The sequence below is a fragment of the Anser anser genome (assembly GCF_964211835.1).
Source record: "Anser anser genome assembly, chromosome: Z".
In the NCBI taxonomy this organism is placed as follows: Eukaryota; Metazoa; Chordata; class Aves; order Anseriformes; family Anatidae; genus Anser; species Anser anser.
This window is the reverse complement of record NC_139723.1, coordinates 24387686-24410318: the sequence shown is the minus strand read 5'-3', so window position 1 is coordinate 24410318 and position 22633 is coordinate 24387686. Positions and strand designations below refer to the sequence as shown.

The 22633-nt window shown below is 37.0% G+C and overlaps 1 long non-coding RNA gene across 2 annotated transcripts in view; it reads right to left on the bottom strand.

Annotated features, from left to right (window-relative positions):
- Positions 1 to 22633, bottom strand: part of LOC310890139 — a 764802-nt gene that overhangs the window by 307893 nt on the left and 434276 nt on the right. The window lies entirely within an intron of this gene.

Below are 22633 nucleotides of genomic sequence, written 5' to 3'. Positions count from 1 at the left end.
CTGGGATAAGCTTTAGGGCAAATATAGGACTGAAGGTACATTCTGCAAAGATAAGTCAACATTCCAATTTATCTGTAATTCACAACATTTATATATATATAAGCTAGTAAGGGCCATAAATATAGTAATCATAATTGAAATGTCTCACATACATAATAGTACAGAATTATGAGTGTGTGAATTATAAATCCATAATGTAAATTAATGTAATAAATGTAAGGTATCAGGTAAGCAATCAAACTGCAAAAGTTTTTGTACTTTCTATCCCTCTTGGAAACACAGAAAGTAGAAAAGATCTTTAAATAAACAATCAAACAAAACCATCTCATGTCCTCTTGTAGATTCACGATGCTTCTGTCCTGGAAATGTGTTTAAGTGACACAAACTAACCTCTTTAGTGATTTCAAAAAGAAGAAATCATCTTATTTAAATGGTACTTAAAGCAACTATCTCAGATCTAAACTCAGCATCTCTTTTTATTTTAGCTAGCAACTTCTTAAAAGTTTGATTTCTTTTAATGGTAGAATTATTGTATATAATATGAAAACTTACTCTATGGAAAAAAAAAAAAAGCATCATGTTTGAATAACATGAGCAGAGATTCATTACCACTCAAATAATATCAGCATCGTTTGCAGCTGGTTTGAATTGTCTGTATGATCAGACAGGAAAACGAATGTTCTTCGATATTAAAAAAGTAAAAAGTAGCCTAGAGACCCCAAAAATCACCACTACATCTCAAAAACTTTGTTTTACCTCTCTTTTATTTGTATCAATGAAGTGTGGAGAATTTGTTTCGGATGACTGAAAGTACAAGTAAACTGCAGTGCACAACAGTTCTGTGCTATTTATTATAAAAAGTAAGGTGCAGTTTACATTAAGTGCTTGGATTGCCATGAAATAGATTATGTCCGTAACAAAGCTGTTGTATGTTAAGGTCACATTTCCCCTGAATAATCATTCAGGACTCAAATTTTTCTAACCTTTCCCTTTATGCTTGTGATAGAGTAGAGCTGTATTTTGGCAGATGCCCAATTTCTTGCCTGTCTTACAGGTGATCTGAAAAAATAAACTGCTGCAGTAGTTATTGAAGCTCTCCTCTGAGCTGTCTAAAAATTCAGAAAGATCTTCATCAATTCAGACCTAATATTCAGAATAACTTAGCTTGGGTTTCTGATTTAAAAAAAAAAAAAAATTATACAGAAAAGAGACCGAGAGTGCTTTTGTTGAAATCTCATTTTGTTTTTTCCTCAGCAAGATGTGGACTTCTTTTTTTTTTTTCCCCCTCTGGAGAGTTTTTTAATCAAGTTCAGGCTAATTTATTTTGTACTGCAGTGCCTTTATTCCTCTGGACCAAAGACAAAATTTCTCTCTTTTAAAATGAAGTGATTTTCACATGATTCATCATAATACATCTTACGTTGCCAACAACAATTGCTGTTTCCACACATCTACATCTATAGGAGGAGTTGCCAGATTATTTAAATACACTCTTGGTATGTTTCTTTAGTGCATACAAAGGAGAAGCTTATAAAAGATACTCTTCTGTGTTTTCTCTGTATTGTTCTTCAAAGCTACTTTCAACTTTTCAGTGATGATGTACACAGGAGTAGAAAACAGTAAAGGACTGACCATATCAAAATTAGCAGGTGGTGTTAAGCAAGAGCAGCAGAAAAGAAATGAAACAGGTAACGCCAAGGACCCAGTCTCTACTCTATACATATTTGTGAAACTTCTTCATCTGGTCCCAAGGAATGAACACTTGCTAGCAGTGGGTGCACTGTATATATGTATATTATAGCTGTGTATCTTGTGGTTTAGTTTGCTCCCACAGAAGCCAGTTTCAGAACTTATGGACCTACACTGCAATAAAAACCTGAGCCCAATAAATAACAGAGTGGTTTTGTTCAACACCTGACTGTATCAAGTAGAGCACTAACATAGATACATCTATACAATGCTATTAAAGATGACTCAACAGTTGCTTGATATGCCATAACTAAATGACAACATTTCAGTTTTATTACGTGACTGAGTGGCTTTGGGGAAAAAAATGTGGACATAAAACATTGAACAGACAGTAATTTGTTTAGTGTCAGTTATTTCTACCTGGATTCATAAACTTCCTCTACTTTACTTAATCTTTATATTAGAATAGAGTGCCTAATTTTTAACTTCCTGAAAGTATTTTCTTCTTGTCTCTTCTCCTCAATTCATCTGTTATTCACGTGTTATATCATAACCTGGTTTGATATACATGTCCTCAGGTTACTAAAATATACTCTGATGATCCTTTGAAATTATTCACTTTCTTTCTCACCACATTGATTGTAAAATTTAAATATTGTCTGAATCTACACTACAGATTTTTTTTTTAAACAACTTGTTTCTTCTTGTTGTGTTTATGTTGCCATCAGTCGTATGTTTTACTGTCAGCTGTGGATTGTTACTAGCAGTTAACTGGTTAAGAGGGAAATGAAATTCATTAGACAGAGTCTTAAAAGATTATATAAATCATATATGTAGTGGGGGCAGAAGGAGTTTGAACAAAAGTTAAGTACATTACAGACAAGCCTGGATGGGGCAGGAGACCTGGTGAGAGATGTTACAGAAAAGGCCAAGATACTCAATGCTTTCTTTGCTTTTTTTATTTTAATTGTAAGGCCAGCCTTCAAGGATCCCAGGTCCCTGAGACAAGAGGTAAAACCTGAAGCAAGGAAGAGCACTCAGAAAACTGGATATATGTTCATGGGGCCTATCGATTTGCACCCACAAGTCCTGCTGGAGCTTACTGACATCATTGTAATATGATTCTTGGTTTTCTTTGAAAGGTCACAATGATTCAGAAGGTTATTGAGAAAATCCTCCTGGGAAACATTACAGAACAAGGACAAGAGGGTGATTGGAAGTAGTCCATATGGATTTACAAACTGGGAGTCATGCTAACCAACCTAACAGACTTTCAGAATGTATTAACTAGCTTGGTGGATGAAGAGAGAGTAGTGTCTGTTGTTTACCTTTACTTCAGCATGGCTTTTTACATTGTCTCGCATGACATCCTCATAGGTTATGAAAGTGGACAGTGAGGTGGATTGAAAATTGTGTGAAGAAATGATTCCAGAGGGTTTTGATCAGTGGTAAAAAGGCCACATCTAGAGTGCCAGACCCAGGAAGAATATGGGGAAGGAAATGAAGGAAGTCCGGTGAAAGGCCATAAAGATGATTAAAGGAGAGGACTGTCGTCATTCATAAGAGAAGAAGTTGTGAGAGTTGACACAATTAAAGAAAAGACAGGGGGAACATATTCAACCCACTTCTACAAATACCCGATGAGAGGCAGTAAAGAATATGGAATCAGACTCATTTCAGTAGAGTCCAGTGACAGAACGAGAGGCAATGGGCACAAACAGGAACATGTTAAATTCCATATGAACAAATGAAAACACTTTTTCACTGAGAGGCTGGTCAAACTGACTGTCCCAGGAGGCTCTAGAGACTCTACAGATACCCCAAACCTGACAGTACACAGTACTGAGCAGTCTTCTCTAGCTGACACTACCAGCATTGAACTAGATGGTCTCAAGATGTCCTTGCCAACCTCAATGATTCTGTGATTCTGTGTGACACTGTGAATAATGTGACTAGCTGTTTAGGTTTTAAAATGATGAGTAGAAGAAAGACACTGAGCAAACTATTGAAACAAAATTCCCTAAACAGCCTAAGATCTATTCACCCTTACAAGAGCTCGCATATCAAAGTCAAGAACAGAAAAACAAATTTATATGGTTGAATTATAATCCCTTTAACATAACAGATCATAACGGAAGTACTGACATAACCTTTACCAGAACTCTGACAAAGTATCAGCATAATCAAGACAAAAAATTACAAGGAATCAAAGGTGAAAGAACAGTGTATATTTCAACAGAAAGAGAAAGATGGGCCTTATAACTTAGAAGCACCAGTGTCCTTGTATATAATAGAAATCACATAGCAGCAAATAGACTTGCTGTAAGATATGAACCACAAAAATAGAGGAAGAAAACAGAATATAAAGGACGTAGATTTTGTGGCTTTTGCAATGCAATAAAACAAGAAACTTAATGGAAACATTAGTGAAATTTCACAAATGTATATAAAGATGTAGAATCTGGAATAATTCCGAGATATTTTTCAATATTTTACCTTGTATCTGAAGGGATGTTTATGCAAGAATGAACTTGCTCAGAAAGACAGTATCTATTATTACTAGACATATTCTTCAGAAACCATTTCATCTTGAAAATTTGCCTGTGTATTAGCAATTGAAAAAAAAATCTAAAAGCACAAAATAAGGAATGGGAACAAAGTCACATGAATATATATATAAGCTTGTTCAGTTTACCTTTAAATATTTTGACTGTTCAAGTGTATGTTATCTATTCATTATATAGGGGATAAACTCAGATCTGACCTTAAAGCACATAAGACATTTCAGATCTTTACAAATATATATTATTTCATTAAGATTTGTAACTTCCATAACACGTTTTGAATGGTATGATTCTTGCAGTGCAAGAATCTCTTTATAGTTACTCTCTATGGTACAGAGCTGTAATATGGTGTTAACAGTGAATACAGCGTATCATCCACCTTTTTAAAGTTGTATTTCAGATATTATTCAGTGTGAAGTTTCTATTCTACAAAGTCACTTAAAGACCTTAAAATATTTATTGAATTTTTTAATTATCATATAATGGTATGATAAAACATAATCATATAATGATATGATAAAACATATCACATATATATAGAACATATAAAGTAGTGTTCTCCTCTGCCTTCCCAGGTGATGACTGGGACCCAAGAAGAAGGAGACAAACAGACCAAGTAAACGATTGGCTGAGAGGCTGATGTCATGTTCAAGGTTTTGGGTTCTATGATCTTGGACTTACTTTTGAGGGACTGGACATGTTGACACTGGATGAGGCAAAACTGACCAGATGGGGCAAGAGTGTTCTGGACAGCAGCCTGGCTGGGTTTATCAGGAGGGCTTTAAACTAGATTCAGTGAGGGAAGGGGATGTACCTCTGAGTTATGGAAGCAAACCTGAGAACATTGTCACTCTAAGAGACAACAGGGAAATACTTGTGAACTGTCCCAAAGCAAACCCAAAGAAGGGTTCTTCTGGAAAAGTGACATGACTGATAGCCCAGATGAAGAGCCTCTACACCACTGCACACAGCATGGGAAACAAGCAGGAATTGGAAACCATGGTGCATTTAGATAAATATGACTTAATTGCTATCACAAAAATTTGGCGGGATGGATCACATGACTGGAACACTGGAATAGAGGGCTAGAGGCTCTTCAGAAGAGACAGGCAGTGAAGGAGGGGAGGAGGTTTTGCCCTCTATGTTAGGGAAGAGATTGATTGTGAAGAGATGCCTCTGAGAAACAGCCATGGACAGGTTGAGATCTTATGGGTAAAAGTTAAGGACCAGACCAATAAAACATACCTTGTGGTTAGGGTCCACTACAGGCCACCTGATGATCAAGGGGAGCCTGTGGATGAGGCTTTCTGGCTTCAACTATAAGAAGCATCATGCTTGCACACTCTCATCCTGACTGGGGACTTCAATCACACGGATGTCTGCTGGGAAAGCTACACACTAGGCTGTAAGCAATCCAGTAGACTCCTGGAGTGCATTGAGGTTTTTCTAATGACAAACCAACAAGAAGAGTAGTGTTACTGGACCTAGTGCTCACCAATGCAGATGAACTCATTAAAGAGGTTAAGATTGGAGGCTGTCTAGGGTGCAGTGACCATGCAGTGGCTGAGTTTGTGATCTCAAGGAATACGGGCCTGGCTAAAAGCAAAGTCAGGACCCTGAACTTCCAAAGAGCAAACATCAAGCTATTTAAAGACTTAGTGGATCTAGTGGATGAGATCCCCTGGAACACTGTCCTCAGGGCCAAAGGAGCTGAACAGAGCCGGCAATTCTTTAAGGATGCTTTCTTAGATCACAAATACTCTCCATCCTCCTGTGCAAAAAAAGCAAGCAGGGAGGGCAGACAACCAGGATGTCTGAGTGAGGTCAGACTGAGGCAAAAGAAGAAAATGCACAGGCAGTGGAAGCAGGGACATATGACCTGGGAAGAGTACAGGGGTGTAGTTCAGATGTGCAGGAATGGGATAAGGAAAGCCAAGGCACAGATGAAACTGAGCTTTTCAAGGGATGCAAAAAAAATAAAAAGAAGAGATTATATAGGTACATTGCTCAGAAAAGAAAGGCCAAGGACAGCGTACCCCCTCTGATAGATGAGTGAACAGGTAACAATGGACATAAAGAAAGCTGAGGTACTCAACAACTTCTTTGCCTCAGACTACACTGCCAGTCAGGCACTGTTAAGGACCAGTGTCTCATTTCTCTGAACATGAAGATGAGGGACAGGGGAGCAAAGTCCATCCCGCAGTAAATGAAAAGCAGGTTTGAGACCCCCTGATAAAATTGAACAAGTACAAATCTATGGGGCCCGATGCCCAGGGTGCTAAGGGAACTGGCTGATGGAGTTGTCAAGACACTCTCAATCATATTTGATAAGTCCTGTCAGTCAGGTGAAGTCTCTGGTGACCAGAAAAAAAAAGGGAAACATCACTCTCATTTATTAAAAGAGTAGAAAGGAGAATCCAGAAAACTACAGACTTGTGAGCCTCACTTCTGTGCCTGGGATGATCATAGAACATATCTTCCTGGAAGCAACACCAATGAACATTCAAGACAAAGAGGTGATCTGAGACAGCCAGCATGGCTTCAACATGGGCAAATCGTGTCTGACCAATCTGGTGGCCTTCTGTGATGAAGTGACTGCATCAGTTGACAAGGGAAAAAGGACTAAAGCCATGTTCTATAAGGCCTTTGGCATGGTCCCACATGACATCCTGATCTCCAAATGGGAGAGAGATGGATTTGAAAGGTAGACCATTCAGTGAATAAGGAATTGGCTTGAAGGTCGCACCCAGCAAGTTGTTGTCAATGGCTATATATCCAGGTGGAGGCTGGTAATGAGTGGTGCCCCTCAGGGGTCTGTCCTGGGACCGGGGCTCTTTAATATCTTTATCGGTGACATAGACAGTGGGATCGAGTGCACCCTCAGCAAGTTTGCTGATGCAACCAAGCTGTGTGGTGCAGTCAACACACTGGAGAGAAGGGATGGCATCCAGAGGGACCTGGACAAGCTTGAGAAGTGTGCCCATGTGAACATAATGAGGTTCAACAAGGCCAAGTGCAAGTGCTTCACTTGGGTCAGGGTGACATGACCCAGACATGAGTACAGACTGGGAGAACTGACTGAGAACAGTCCTGGTGAGAAGGACTTGAGGGTTTTGGTGGATGAAAAGCTCAACATGAGCCAGCAGTGTGCACTTGCAGCCCAGAAGACCAACCGTATCCTGGACTGCATCAACAGATGAATGGCCAGAAGGTCAAGGAAGGTGATTGTGCCCCTCTGCTCTGCCCTTGTGAGACTTTACCTTGAGTGCTGCACCCCAGTTCTGGAGCCCCCAGCAGAAAAAGGATGTAGAGCTGTTAGAGTGGGTCCAGAGGACTGTCACAAAGATGATCAGAGGGACAGAGCACTTCTCCTATGAAAAAGGACCAAGAGAGCTGGGGATGTTCAATCTGAAGAAGAGAAGGCTCCAGGGTGACATCATTGCAGCTTTTCAATACTTAAAGGGGGCTTAGAAAACAGATGGAGAGCAACTTTTTGCTTGGGCAAATACTAACAGGACAAGGGAGAATGATTTTAAACTAAAAGAGGGGAGATTTAAATTAGAGGCTAGGATGAAATTTTTCACTCACAGGGTGGTGAGGCACTGGAACTGGTTGCCCAGAGAGGTTGTGGATGCCCCATCCCTGGAGGTGTTCAAGACCAGATTGCCCTGGGCAACCTGATCTAGGGGATGGCATCTCTGCCCATTGGAAGGAGAGTTGGAATTAGGTGATATTTAAGATCCTTTCCAACCCAGGCCATTCTATGATTCTATGATTCTATGATGTTGAAGGCAGGTTTCCTCTTTTTTGTTAACATTTATATTATTACCTAAATGTTTCTGATATAGAAATATTGGGGAAGAAATGCCAAGCAGATCTGTGTAGATCTTTACCTTTAACACAAAGAAACTGTGCCTTTACCACACTTTGCAGTGTTTGTTAATTATTCTGAGGTAACACCAGCTCAAGCACTTGGGTCCTATTATTCACTGTTTTTCTTGGAAATTAACAGATCCATGGACTTTTTTAGAGCTGAATAAACTGTTTAATTGAAGAATCTGCTGTACCCAGGTAGTCATAATTATTAATCATACTTACCATAATTAATATATATATATATATATATATATATATATATATACTTAGTTCTAACATCAGCAAAAGCAGGAAATTCCTACAGTCCTCATTCCAATTTGGGTAACAAACACAATCTTGACTGCCTGGTTACTTCTGTCACTCTGAGAGCCCCTGGACGTGTTAGCTAAGAAGCAACAGACAAATTTTCTTGCAAATATAAATCATGAACTCTAATCACAAACACGCTGTTCTTTAAGATGTGTCAACCTCGCATGTCTGAGGATTTTAGTTCATTAACAAATCAACAAACAACATGGTGAAACAGTTCAGAAGAGATATGCCATTCAAGAAGCTAGAGGCATTCTACCATCTAAATCTTAAGAACAATTGTTACGGACATTCCATGTCATCATTAAAGAGAATTTAGTACCTTAGGGTGCATTACAACTCTCCCATTGCTATATTCTGCTATATTTCAGATGGCACCTTTTTGCTATCAAAAATACGGAGGCTGTTTGAAGTCCCTTTGTGGACATGAGCTTATAATGTTATCATCAATAAATACTCAGCATTTATCTTCTGCAGACTCAGTACAGCAGCATGAATGCTTCATTTTTTCCTACTTAGACTTAGCCATCCAAGAGTTTGTTTTCTACTCATAATGGATACTAAAATTTCATAAATATTCCCTCGTTTGACAAGATAAATAGAGGATTCTGATAATTTAACTTCCTACTAGCAGAGCATAAAAGAGTAAGTGTAGTTCAGACTTTTTTTTTTCATTTTTTTTTTCACCGTCTTAAAAGTGAGAACAACATGATAATGTCTGAGCATTACAAACTTTTAGAGGAATATCCTCTGATCAAACATGGGTTGTTTAAATTGGGGATGCAGTGTGCTAACTTTGATTGCTTTGCTGTTGTTATTACTGTGTAAAAAAATAACCAGGGTTAAGAGAAGATGTAAGGCTCCTAAAAACACCATATCAAAAAAGTTCAAAACTTTAAGTAACATTTAGTAATAAGTATATTACAAACATCAATTAAAAATAAATAAATAAATAAATTTTTCAACAATCCTCCAACCAAGAAAGCCTAAATCTGGCTTTTTGAAGGCACACATGTTAATGAAATAAGATTTTTGTTCTTTGTGGAAGAGCAATGCAAATAGCAGTAGCACGTCTAGTGTAAAATAATTTGAAACACAAATAAATATTCTTAGAGCTTTCAATGTTTATATCAGCCTATTGCTGGTCACATTTCAAATAATGTAGAAGAAAAGCTTAATATCAAATGCTTTGAAAGACACTGCAGGTCTTAGACAATAACAAAAATGGACTGTTCATTATCAAATTCTAATAATAAATTAAATTCACTGGGTTGCTATATATAACATAGTATGAGAGCAGTACTTGAGTTTGCATCATAATTAAAACTTACAGTTAAATGTCATCTGGAATATTAACGACAGTCTTGCTGGAAAATTCTGAATTAAATTGTAGCAAACCTTTTACCTTTATTCAATTATATACAGAGTTGCTAACAACATAAGGAAACACATGCTGGACACATACTCTTCCAAAAGCATACACTATGGGAGGTGTGGGATGACATCTTCTTCCTTTTTACTTTTGTTCTTCATTTTGTGCTGATCCTGTAACAAAATATCTGAGTTTTGGAAGACATAAGGGTAGTGGTTTATGAGAGCACAATAACAATTATTTCTAATGGAACACCATTTTCAAAGAACCTCTTTGAAATAAAAACAGAAATCTCAAGACCTTCTGGAAGAAGAAATCATTTGCTATTTTGTTATTTGTTTGTTTATTTATTTATTTATTTTTTTAACCAAGCCTACAGGATAGGATACTCATTGTGTTCTATTAGCTACATTCCTTCTCGAAGTATTTGTTCAACTAGACAGCCAAGAACCAGATCAATTACAATTGCATTTCATACAAACTGAGAGATTCCAAATAAAGAATAAGCTGCAAAATTGTGACCTGACCAAAATAAAAAAAAAAATTAGATCAAACTGTAGATATTCACATTTATTTTCTGGATAAAAATAAAGCACTCAGCAAATTATGTCTTTTAGAGAAATACCGGGTTAAATTAAAGTCATAAAATCATTTCTCTTATATGTTGCAAGATTGTTAAAAATAGTGAACTAGTTCACGTTGTATTTCCACCTATGCTAGTATATTCTGCCTCCTAAATTAGCCAGAGGATATTGGTTAATACTAGGTGCTAAGAAAAAAAAAGATATAGAATCATAGAATAATAGAATATCCTGAGTTGGAAGGGACCCATAAGGATCATTGAGTCCAACTCCTGGTACCACACAGGTCTACCCAAAATTTTAGACCATGTGACTATGCACACAGTCCGACAGGCTTAAACTCTGACAGGCTTGGTGCAGTGACTACGTCCCTGGTGAGCCTGTTCCAGTGTGCGACCACCCTCTCAGTGAAGAACCCCTTCCTAATGTCTAGCCTAAACCTCCCCTGCCTCAGCTTGACACCATTCCCATGGGTTCCATCACTGGTGATTAAAGAGAACAGATCAGCGTCTGCCCCCTCCAGTCCCCCTCGCGAGGGGGTAGATCTGTAGACTGCAATGAGGTCTCCCCTCAGCCTCCTCTTCTCCAGGCTGAACAGGCCAAGTGACCTCAGCGTTCCTCATACGTCTTCCCCTCTAGGCCCTTCACCACCTTCGTCGCCCTCCTCTGGATACTCTCCAACAGTTTTACATCCTTTTTGTACTGTGGTGCCCAGAACTGTACACAGTACTCGAGGTGAGGTAGCACCAGTGCAGAGTAGAGCGGGACAATCACTTCCCTTGGCCGACTAACAATGCCATGCTTGATGCATCCCAGGATACGGTTAGCCCTCCTGGCTGCCAGGGCACACTGCTGGCTCATATTCAACTTGCTGTCAACCACAACCCTCAGATCCCTCTCTGCAGGGCTACTCTCCAGCGTCTCGTCGCCCACTCTGTATGATATAGAGTATACAGAATGATCTTTTACCGGGTATGTATTCTGAGCTTCCATAAAGCTACTGTTGATGAACAACCTCAAATGCCACATACATCTGGGTTATCCTGTTTAATTACGAGTTTCTCTTCCTGTAGATTCATGACCCTATTCCCGAAGAGTTTGCCTATATATTTCTTGAATCCAGTCACACTCCTTTGTCAACGATTGATGGAATTTGTGTCACATGCAGAGTAGTAAAAACTCTCTTTTAACTGTTTTTAAACCTACTGCCTTATAAAATCAATGGAAGATCCCTCTGCTGGTATTGTGAGGAGCACCTAGTAATGGTTCTTTAGTCACCTTCTCCATATTTTTTTTTTCATCATAGGCTACTTCTTTTTTCTTGACTCAGCTATTTCTTTTCCAGGCTGAAAAGTCCTACTGCACACTCTGATCTTTTTGAAAGGAAGGTTATAAATATTATTAACCTAGTTCTCCTTCTTATTTCTAGAACTGTATTTTAAGGTGAAATGTGCCGACAAAATACATACAAGTATAACACTAATAACCGCCAAAAAGTGCTGTTTTCTGTACAGGTACTTTTCTAATAATTCCTAACTTTTTATTTTTCTTCTTTACTCCTTCCCAAAAGAACAAATACCTTTTCAGTGTACCATCACTATAGACTTGAAGATCTCTTTCCAGACAATTAATATTTCAGAGCCATTTCGTTTAGAAGCATTACAAAGACTGCCCTAAATTTACAGGGACAACCTTGAACTTTGTCACACATTCACTGGCAACTAACATTTTTGCGACCCTTCCTGTCAAATTAAAACGAATATAAAACTTGATCTTCCTTTAACTCTATAATGTAAATGAAATCTTTATTAGAGCATATTGTGACAATTCTAAAAACATTAAAGAGAAAACAATATATAAGTTGAAGTAAAAAGTTTACTGTTTTTAAAATTATTCACTCTTTCTTTACTACAGGGCCAGACCAAACATATAAATACATCATCATCTCAGAATATACTTATGTATTTTACAGAATAGCCAGAAAGGCTATTACCTTTTTTTGGAGGTAAGAAAACAATTTTGAATCACAGAATTTTAAATGATTTACTTTATTGATGATTATTAAACTTCAAATTACTAATTCTGGTAAATATAAAAACAAATACATAAACATTTGGGGAAGATAGCTTGACTTCCCTCTAGACACCTCTCCCTCCACTTCCTGATTTCTAGTGCCCTCGTCACATACCATACAGTTCCTTCAGTGAGGTGAAGGGCAGTGACACGTGCTGGGGCCTGTGCTACCTCTGCAGGACTCTCTGCCCAAACCCTGCCAATTATACATGACCCTGTAAAACTTTATTCTGCAGAGTCATGGCCCAGACGATCACTGTCTCTTGTCAGTTGTTTGGATCCCTGCTGAGTATACCAATAAACAATATAGGGCAAGACACCTCACTGGTGCTGCCTGGGGAGGGGAAGATAGATGGCCAGAATGGAGAGCAAAGACAAGTTGGAAATCAAACACAGCTTTATCTTCCAAAAATAACAGTGAAAATAGCACTGGATAGGATAAAAGCTTCCTTTCTATTATAATACCTATCAATCTGTGTTAAAGAATACTGACTTTAACACGTTGTTAATTTTTTTATTTTTTGTCTAAATTAAAAATCATGTCAAGAAGAACAACTGAAGCTTATTTTGTGTCTACATTAACCATACTTTAAAATAGCTTCAGTTATCATGCAATCTTTAAAGGAAATATTGTTCTCTAAAACTAAAGAAATAGTTTTATATTAATGATGTAGAGAATATAATCAAAATGTCACTGCCAGTTTTCTGTATTTTTCCCAGTTCTGCTAACATTCATTCCATAATAATAGGGTGTGAAAGATACCTGTCTGAAACCGCATTAATGAATGTTTCAATTATCATACATAGTTAATAAAAGTTGTATGAAATACTTTCATAAGAACGGACACATAAAATAACAAGACTACACTTGGGTTGAGAAATGATAAAAAGAACCATAATAACCTAAAATCAATCCTACAGAGAAAACAGCCAAACATAATTTGAGAAAGTACTTTGACACAAAAGTGAATCTATTTATTTAGTGATAAATGGTCCTACTTGAAAATAACTCAGACCTTTTCACCAAAATATTAGGTATTTACATCCAGAAGCTATCAAAGAACATTTACACTGAAAGGTAAATATTGATCTTCAGATGATTAAAGCCAAAAAGAAACAGCTTCTCCAGTTTCTTTCACAGATGCTTCTGAAACTTCTTGGCATATAAGTCTTATGATTGTTTCAGTATTTTCTACACATATTTAGTTGACCTTATTCTTTTCTAACGTGTTAATGGAAAAGAAGGAAATTAATCAAGTAAAATACTCCAAAAAAAAAAAGTGAACCTCTTGTCCTTCACACCCAGATCTAATGGACTAGCAAATTTTAAAATTGACAGAGCTAACAGGCTTGGATTTTGAACATCTTCATACAGACTTACAATCCTCACTTAAACTAATGGTAAAAACAATTATAACAAATTTACAATAGACTTGATTAAAATGAAAGCATAGACACAGAGAAAAAAAGTATATTCTTTATTAAATTAGAGAGAGCTTCTAATTTCAATTTCAAATCCACTGAGAAAATTTGTTCAGTCAGAGAGCAAGAAAGAATGTCACTCAAGAAAATTTGCAGTTAGGCACTGAGACATTGTAGACTCTGTTATATTCCCTGATATAGTTAGCTTTCTACAAATAAGAACTTTTCATTATTTGTTAATTTGTTGACTAGTTGTCTTCCAGTCAACATAAAAAATAGTCTAGGAGATACCAAGGACAAAAAGGACTAAAACGAGATAGAATATTTGGTTAAATATTGGTTAAAAAACAAATATTGAAAATTGGTGGATGTCTAAAAAAAAAAAAAAAAAGGGCAAAACAAGGTATGTCATTTCAAACGAATGTTTCTGTTTCATTTTGTCATACCAGCTCTCCCAGAACTAAATAGCTGAGGACATAAAGGGAATAAATGGTTTATATAGTTTTAATATTTAAATTAGTTGACTGCTCTTTTCCATCATGCTGACATTGACTGTCCTAGCTGAACACTGAGGAAGAGCACTTCTTAAAAAACTGAGACAGAAATCCAGGAAGTTCAAATGTAGTCACCTTGATTGCCATATTAGTTTATGGAAATGTCAGTTTGTGATGTCAGGTGTCTTACAGAGAAAGTATTTAGCAATATGTTTTAAATATAATAATAAATATAAAATAATACATATAATATATTACATAATTATATAATTATCATATATATAAAAATATATATAATATATATAATTATAATATATACATAATATATTACAAAATATATCTTTGTGTCTTTACCTTGAGCAGTAAAAGAAAGCAAAGTTTACATAGTGTTGAATGACACCAAATTACAACTGCTTAATGAAAAAAAAAAAAAAAGATACCTTTCAGAGACAAATCTTACTGACTTTGGAGACGATGTTGCTGGACGGTTTCATATCAGGAAGCATGGCATCATATTGAAGCAAAGATACTGGTTTCTATGTTTGTTCTCAGAATGACAAAAGTTAAGAAATTGAAAATGAAGCTGTGAAAGTAAAGAAAGAAAGTAGAAATTAGAAATGGAAGGAGAGAAGGAGGAAGGAGAAGAAAAAAGGAAAAAGAAAGGCGGAACACAGGAAAGGAAGAAGGAAGTGCGGAAGGAAGGAACAAATGAATGAACAAAGGAACAAAAGAATAAAGGAAAGAACAGAATAGGAGAAAGGAGAGAGAGATAAAGAGAGGGAAAGAAAGAAAGAAAAAATAGAAAGAAGGAGTGATTGAAAGATAAAAGGAAAAAAGATTTAAAATCATCCTGGACACAGTTTTCTTGTTGTCTGTCATAACTGTGAGCAAAGACTTGGAGGATTTTGTTGTATTATTTTTAGAAATTCTTTCTTCTTTTTAAAAAAGAAAAACGTGTTCATATTACAGTGATGCATTACAAAAAAAAGATAACTTTAATCTCTAGCGTGCGTCATCTCCTATGAAAGCTCTGAATTCAAAAGGCACATCGGTTTATGTGGGATAAAAAAGCTTTTTTGTTTTTGTTTTGTGCAGAAAAGATTGTCCCTGTAAGGCTGATGGGGCCTGACAATCTTTGCCTGAGAAGACATAGCCTTCACTTTTTCCAGAATCTCTGACCAAAGAAAATCTTTAAAGAATCACATTTTCAGCAAGTTACAGTCAAACACTGCTGGAGTTGGAGCTGAGAAATGTGGACCAACCACCTACTTCAGCAAGTTGCTGTGGAAGCAAGCTCCTACTTTATTTTTCTAAAAGTGGTCTTTGGAAGATGACTGTCACCAAACATGGGGGGGGGGGAGAGTTAGGGGGGAGAGGGGTAGCCGAGGGAGAAGCATGCCCAGAGATAAGGTGAAAAAACATATATACATTGAGAGCCAGTCTTTTTCTAAGCAGCATGGAAGACATACAAAAGGTAGAATGAATGCCTAAATCATTAAAGCATATTTACACCACAAATGGGCTTAAGATTTAGGATCTTGGCTTTGAAGTGTTTCCTGTCTAATTACGCTAGATTTCTACATTCGTTTTTTTAAAGAGTCAACAATATTAAAGCACAGATAAATAAGAAACTAAAAGCACTGATATCACCTTAGCCAAAAGAAACACCCTAACACCTTAGCCAAAGAAAATCAAGTACGTCTCTTCACTTTAGCTCCTGGAAGTAAGGGGTTTACTGTACTAAGTCCTGACAGCACCCTGTTACTAAACAGGTATATGAAATAAGTTATTCTTTCATGAGAAAAGTTTGACATTGCTAAACAACTGCTGTGAAGTAATTTACAATATTGTTGCCTACCTGTGAATTTTCTAAAGACAGTGTAGATGTGAACATTGTAATGAGTGTGAGCATAAACCTCCCTGTTTTGTAGCTATCAGGCAAGTACACTTCATGAGCTTTAAACGAACACTGTAGGAAAAAGAAATAAATAAATAAATAGATAAACAAATAGATAAATAAAATCCATAGTAATTATTCATTTGAAAGTTACAGTTACATATAGACCAAAAATAAGTCTTGGATTTAACAAACATCAATACATTAGAATTACTTACACTTTATTTGGAACATAGGCTGAGTCAACATATTGAACCAAACAGTCTAAAATATATTATCCTGGACCCAATAGACAGGATAATACCTACTGGTTCACTGTGAGCTATCTTGATTCCTGAATTCCTGAGAATGATTTTTATTATTATTGTCCCTGTTTTCTGCTTTGTTTGTTTGTTTGTTTGTTTGTTTGTTTGTTTTGGGGGGGTGTTGGTGTTGGTAGATTTTAATAGAATTCTAAGTTGGCTGTAAGTATCTCTGTTAATATTGCAAATTCTCAGGCAAACACAATGCAGCACTCATTCTTCAAAAGGGTACGTTGCACATGAAATTAATTCAGTTTCTTCACTGCCTGAGAACTTATTCTTCAAAAAGAAACATCTGTTTAGTTAAAAGTCAGTGTAATAATTCAATGTAGAATGCAGTCTTCATTCATACAGACTTTACCTGAACATTTCTGTGCTTTAAAAGATGTGTTCATTTGACTTTAATATTTATGTTCCCATTGCCTGTAGTTCCTGTTTTACTTTATTCATTACAATCAACAAGCTAAATAATTAAAAATAAAATGAAATATATAAATAATTCATTATACAGTTAAAAATATATATAAAGACAAGGGTTTTGGAGAGTTTCTTGTTAGTCTTTTCTCTACCAGAGTTAGCAAATAGTCAACTGTGGTTTGCATCAATTGGCCTAACAAATTAAAGTTTTAGTTAGTGCAAAAGCAAACAAAATCATTAGAGGGAAACAGAGTCACAGATGTCACCTACAGACTGTTCAGTGTCATGTTTTTAGGAAAAAAAAAAAAAAGTTTATTCGGTGTTGAGGATTAAAGTATTTACTAAAGTCAGTAGAATTATTAGCTTGGGGGTAGCTGGGGGAAGAAAAAGAGTTAGGATGAACATAAATTCATTCTGGAAAACCTGAAAAAAATAAACTGCCTGAGACTTGGCTAGTTTAGTTGGTGAAATTAATGTTTTAACTTGTACTCTTAATAGAAAAAAAACAGGGTCAACATGTTGGAAAAGAAGGCAGGGCAGGGCAGGGCAGGGCAGGGCAGGGCAGGGCAGGGCAGGGCAGGGCAGGGCAGGGCAGGGCAGGGCAGGGAAGGGAAGGGAAGGGAAGGGAAGGGAAGGGAAGGGAAGGGAAGGGAAGGGAAGGGAAGGGAAGGGAAGGGAAGGGAAGGGAAGGGAAGGGAAGGGAAGGGAAGGGAAGGGAAGGGAAGGGAAGGGAAGGGAAGGGAAGGGAAGGGAAGGGAAGGGAAGGGAAGGGAAGGGAAGGGAAGGGAAGGGAAGGGAAGGGAAGGGAAGGGAAGGGAAGGGAAGGGAAGGGAAGAAAAAAAATATTTGAATGGTGTCCTAAATTCATTCTTCCTTTTCAAGCAATATTCTGTTCACCACATCAAAAATTTGTTTAATGTCAAACAAAAATTAGATAATTAAGTAAAGTACAATGACTTTTGATAGGAAGTTCCATTGAGAAATTAACTGAGTCTGTAGGTACTTAAATGTAAGAAAGAGACAAAAAAATACGAGCTAAACAAAATTCCATCCTGAAATTGTTCTTTCATGGACATTTGAAAGCTTAGGAAGAATATTTTCCAGTGCATAGGGTACATATGCTTTCCACCTTGTTTTAACTATTTTTTGTAACTTTTCTGCAAAGCAGATTAAGGCTTGCAACGTGGTAAATATTTCAGATATTCAATTGGACTGCTCCCAGACAACATGCCATTCTGCCACTCTTTCAGAGAGATGTTGAAGGTAGTTTGTCTGGATGTGATCCTTCATAAGCAAGACATTGCAGCTATGCTGGTAAGAGAAAGTCAGTAATCACAGGTCAATAAAGAGAATGTCAGGCCCTGGCAATATGATCCAGATCTTAAATTTTTAGACTCTTTACCAGGAGGCACCTACTACCAGGTATCATACAAGAATTATTGTCTTTAAACAAGTAAGTTTGATAAACTTAGAAGTGACAGTCATCTGTGCCCTAGTAGAGAAAAGTGTACCTACTTGCACTGTAAATCTGCAAATTAATGTCTCTTGATTTACCTGAGAGATGTATTACATAGAAATGATAGTCAGGAAGAAGAAAACTGAGTCAACAAGGTCAATGCTCACCAGGAAAGGCTTGCTAGATTGATTTTAACTATGCAGGTACTCTGTTCATTTAGGTGAAAGGCCTAATGAATAATGCCCAATACTGGCTAGTGCATTTTTGGGTAAATCTGTGTGGTGCCAGGAGGTGGACTCAATGATCCTCATGGATCCCTTCTAACTCGGGATATTCTATGATTCCATGATTAGGGGCACACAGTAAAATCTAGACAGTGTGTCTAAAAGGCTCCATTTGCATCCACACATACAAACTTCACTGGGTCCACAGTTCTTTGTACCTACTAGTGGCTGTGTTTATGGTGACGTGTCAGCATAAGGAGTGGAGGAAAAGACTGGCATTAGGCATGCATATGCATGGCACTAGCTAGCATGGTAAACCTAGATACGTTTGGTGGTGGTGTGGACTCCTCTGTACTACTAGACAAACATGAGCCATGTTTTTTCTGAGGACTTTGCCATAGATATTATGTTGGGCCTTTGAGATACAGTGATGGGTTTATTACTGGCCCTATGTGATTGAAGTAGACAGACCTGGGCAATTTGTCAGGATTTTCAAGGATGTAAGATCATCAGGTCACCTAGGCTCGCTGCATGAACTCCCTAGAAGTGCTGTAGGGAGTGTCAGCCTCAGCCAAGCCATTCTCATGACACTCCTGAAGGAGCCTCAGGACTAAGCTATACAGGAATTTGCTCTACCGTGTTACAGATATTGTAGCTACCACAGCCAGAGGGAGGAGTTAAAAGAGAAGCTGAGACAACAGTTAAATGAAAAGAAGGGGTTTTTGTTTGTTTGTTTGTTTGTTTGTTTTCTTTTTTTTCTTTCTTTCTTTCTTTTTTTTTTTTTCTTTTAGTATACCCACAGTGTAATGACCTGTCTTCGGACAGAATTTGCACGCACTACAAACCTTATGAGAGGGAGATCTGAAATAACTGTCTAAATAATTAAAAGTTGTTTTGTCTGTGAAAATATTATGTGGAAAGTCTTTTTAAGGGACATGAAGAGAAACAGAAATTCAGTAGTCAATTAAACTGTTGCTATTTCTAAAGCTGTCATCTAACTAACCATAACTGCTCCATTTCACGTGAAAGGTTGCTGTTAATTCATATTGTTTCATGAAGGTCCCTTCCTGACACCCTTCTTTCTGCTACAGACAGCTATAAGAATATGTTACAATGCTGCTGTTTGTTCCTACACCTTTTGTCTAAATTTTACATGCAAACTGAGATACAGCGGAAACAGTAACAGAAATTAATACACATGCCTTTCAGACTTCACATATGTTTATGCAGGGTGGCCAAGTAGAGGCTGATAAGAATAAACAACTTATCTGACTTTTGCTTGGATTGAAAGGTGAGAAAGGTTTATTTAACGGAGGAAGCAACCTCCTCTTGTGGAGACAGAAATGTCATTCAGGCAAGCATCATTTTATCATTCATTTATTCTGTGTAGCAGGGCACTTAAAGACTTAAATAAAGGCACTTAAATCAATGTGATATTAAATACCTTTTTTTTTTTTTTCGTTTGCTTGTTTGTTTTTAATTTCTTCAAATGGAACCAGGAGCTGGGAGAGAAAATATTCTGGGAAAATAGGCTGGTTTTTGTTGTTGTTGTTGTTGTTGTTCTTGTTGTTTTGTTTTGTTTTTTAATAAAAGGAGAAAAACAAGGTTAAAAAAAAAAACGCAGTTGAAAGAGGACAGGTAAAAAATGTCAAAAATCTGTGAAAAAAAACTACACGTTATTGTATTATAAACTCCACTGTAATTATAATAACAGTAAAGCCTTTACATTACCATGACTCCTTTGCTCATTGATCCACGTCAATGAATCTTCAGATATTCCAAATCTTTAAAAGGTTTGACTAGCCCCCAAATGCTCTCTCTGAAATATGTAAATTCAGACTGAATATATTCAATTACCGACCTATGGAAAGAGTGAAAAGTAGAATACAAAGAAGCAATTGTTCTTTTCATGTTGATATACATATGCTGTAATGTATTAAAATTGATTTCTAGATGATTTTGTCATTGTGTCCTTCAATACATCTCCAGTTCACAGTGAAATGGGCAGCGCTTGCTAGGATCACAGTCAAAATGCTTGAGAAAAATAATGTATGAATCTGATCAACATACTACTGAAGGTTGATTCACTGTTAAGAAAGAAAGATAAAACTGTTAAACTTAAAATAATTAATTGACTGATTTAATTTAGTTTATTATTTTATTTTAGAGGGTTCTTTCTCCTTCACATGAATGGCATGTTTTCTATAAGAAAACATAACAATGGTTAAAAAAAAATGGTGGAAGAAAAGACTTCTCATATAATTTTTCAGCATCAAGATAAGATTATAATAGGTCAATACACTGGCAGTTTTTTTTTTTTTTACTTAGTTACTTATGAAATGCTTTCAGAGAGAAGATCCTGATGATAGGTTATTCTAATTACTGTAGTTTAATAAGTGAGATTCAAAAGCTATTTGTAAAGCAGAATGCTTTTAATGCAGGATACAATTTTTAAACTTGTTTTATTTCGTAATGAATTTCTACATTGTCAAAATAAAGAAAACATTAAGTTAGAGATTGGGAGTACTTTGTCAGTATTAAATTAGATAGTTTACTCACTGCAGGCTGAATTTTGTGCCTTAGCATAATCAGAAAACAAAACATTCATAAGTTATATATGTAGTCTTGATAAATTTTATAGTTATTGTAGCCTCTTCTGGACTACAGAAGTGATATAGTAATGAAAATGACAATTTCCAAAGATAACTGAGTCTCTAATTCTTAGTAATCAAAAGAGAATATGTGATATTCAACTATTGAGGTAACTACTAGAAAACTTAGTGACTTACTACTCTTCTAATGAAAGGAAAATATTCCTCTTGTTACCTTCACTTTTGTAAGGAAAAGAATTAACACTCTCCAAAAAGAACATCTGGTAGAATTTTTGTGGGCATACATAATATAGATAGATAGATAGATAGATAGATATAGATATAGATATATCTTTTCTGGTTCTAAAGAACCATAGATATGAAGGACTCTGAAGTGAGAGAGGCAGCTCACTGAAGAAAGAATCTTTGGAAGCTGGTATGACTGGCACAACTCAGTCTTTGCTGGTATTGTGGAAAATCCGATTTCCTCAATTTCATAACTTATGAGTAAGCTTTCTTAGAAAAAAAAAAAAAAAAGCTTTATTAAGTGCCTTAATTAGAAGTAGTTAACAACTGTGTACATAGCTGTATAACAATCTGTATAACAGCCAAGGGACCTTATCAAAAGTTTCTCACATATGCATGGGATCAGATTTTCTGTCCCAGGAGCTAACTAGAAATACCAATAAATGGTATTTAAAAAACAAAAAACAAAGACAGACAAAACAAAACAAACAAAAAACAACAAATAAACCAACCAGCCAAAAAAAAAAACAAAACTGTTCTACCAAAAAGAGACATAATGCAATATATCCATTGTCTTAACAAGGTACCCACAGACTCTTAACCTGGATCAGTGTTGGGGGTTATTCTCCTCTTACTTTGAACTCCATGCAAGGACGTTTATCCCATTTTCCCATTTTGTGAAATTGCCCTTTTCCATGTTTCAGATTCTCTCTTCTTTTGATTTTTGTTTTCCATCTTTCTCTTTTCCCTTTCCCTTTCTTCCCCTTCCCCTCCCCCTCCCCCTCCCCTTCCCCTTCCCCTTCCCCTTCCCCTCCCCCTCCCCCTCCCCCTCCCCCTCCCCCTTCCCCTTCCCCTTCCCCTTCCCCTTCCCTTTCCCTTTCCCCTTCCCCTTCCCCTTCCCCTTCCCCTTCCCCTTCCCCTTCCCCTTCCCCTTCCCCTTCCCCTTCCCCTTCCCCTCCTCTCCCTCTCCCTCTCCCTCTCCCTCTCCCTCTCCCTCTCCCTCTCCCTCTCCCTCTCCCTCTCCCTCTCCCTCTCCCTCTCCCTCTCCCTCTCCCTCTCCCTCTCCCTCTCCCTCTCCCTCTCCTTCTCCCTCTCCTCTCCCTCTCCCTTCCCTCTCCCT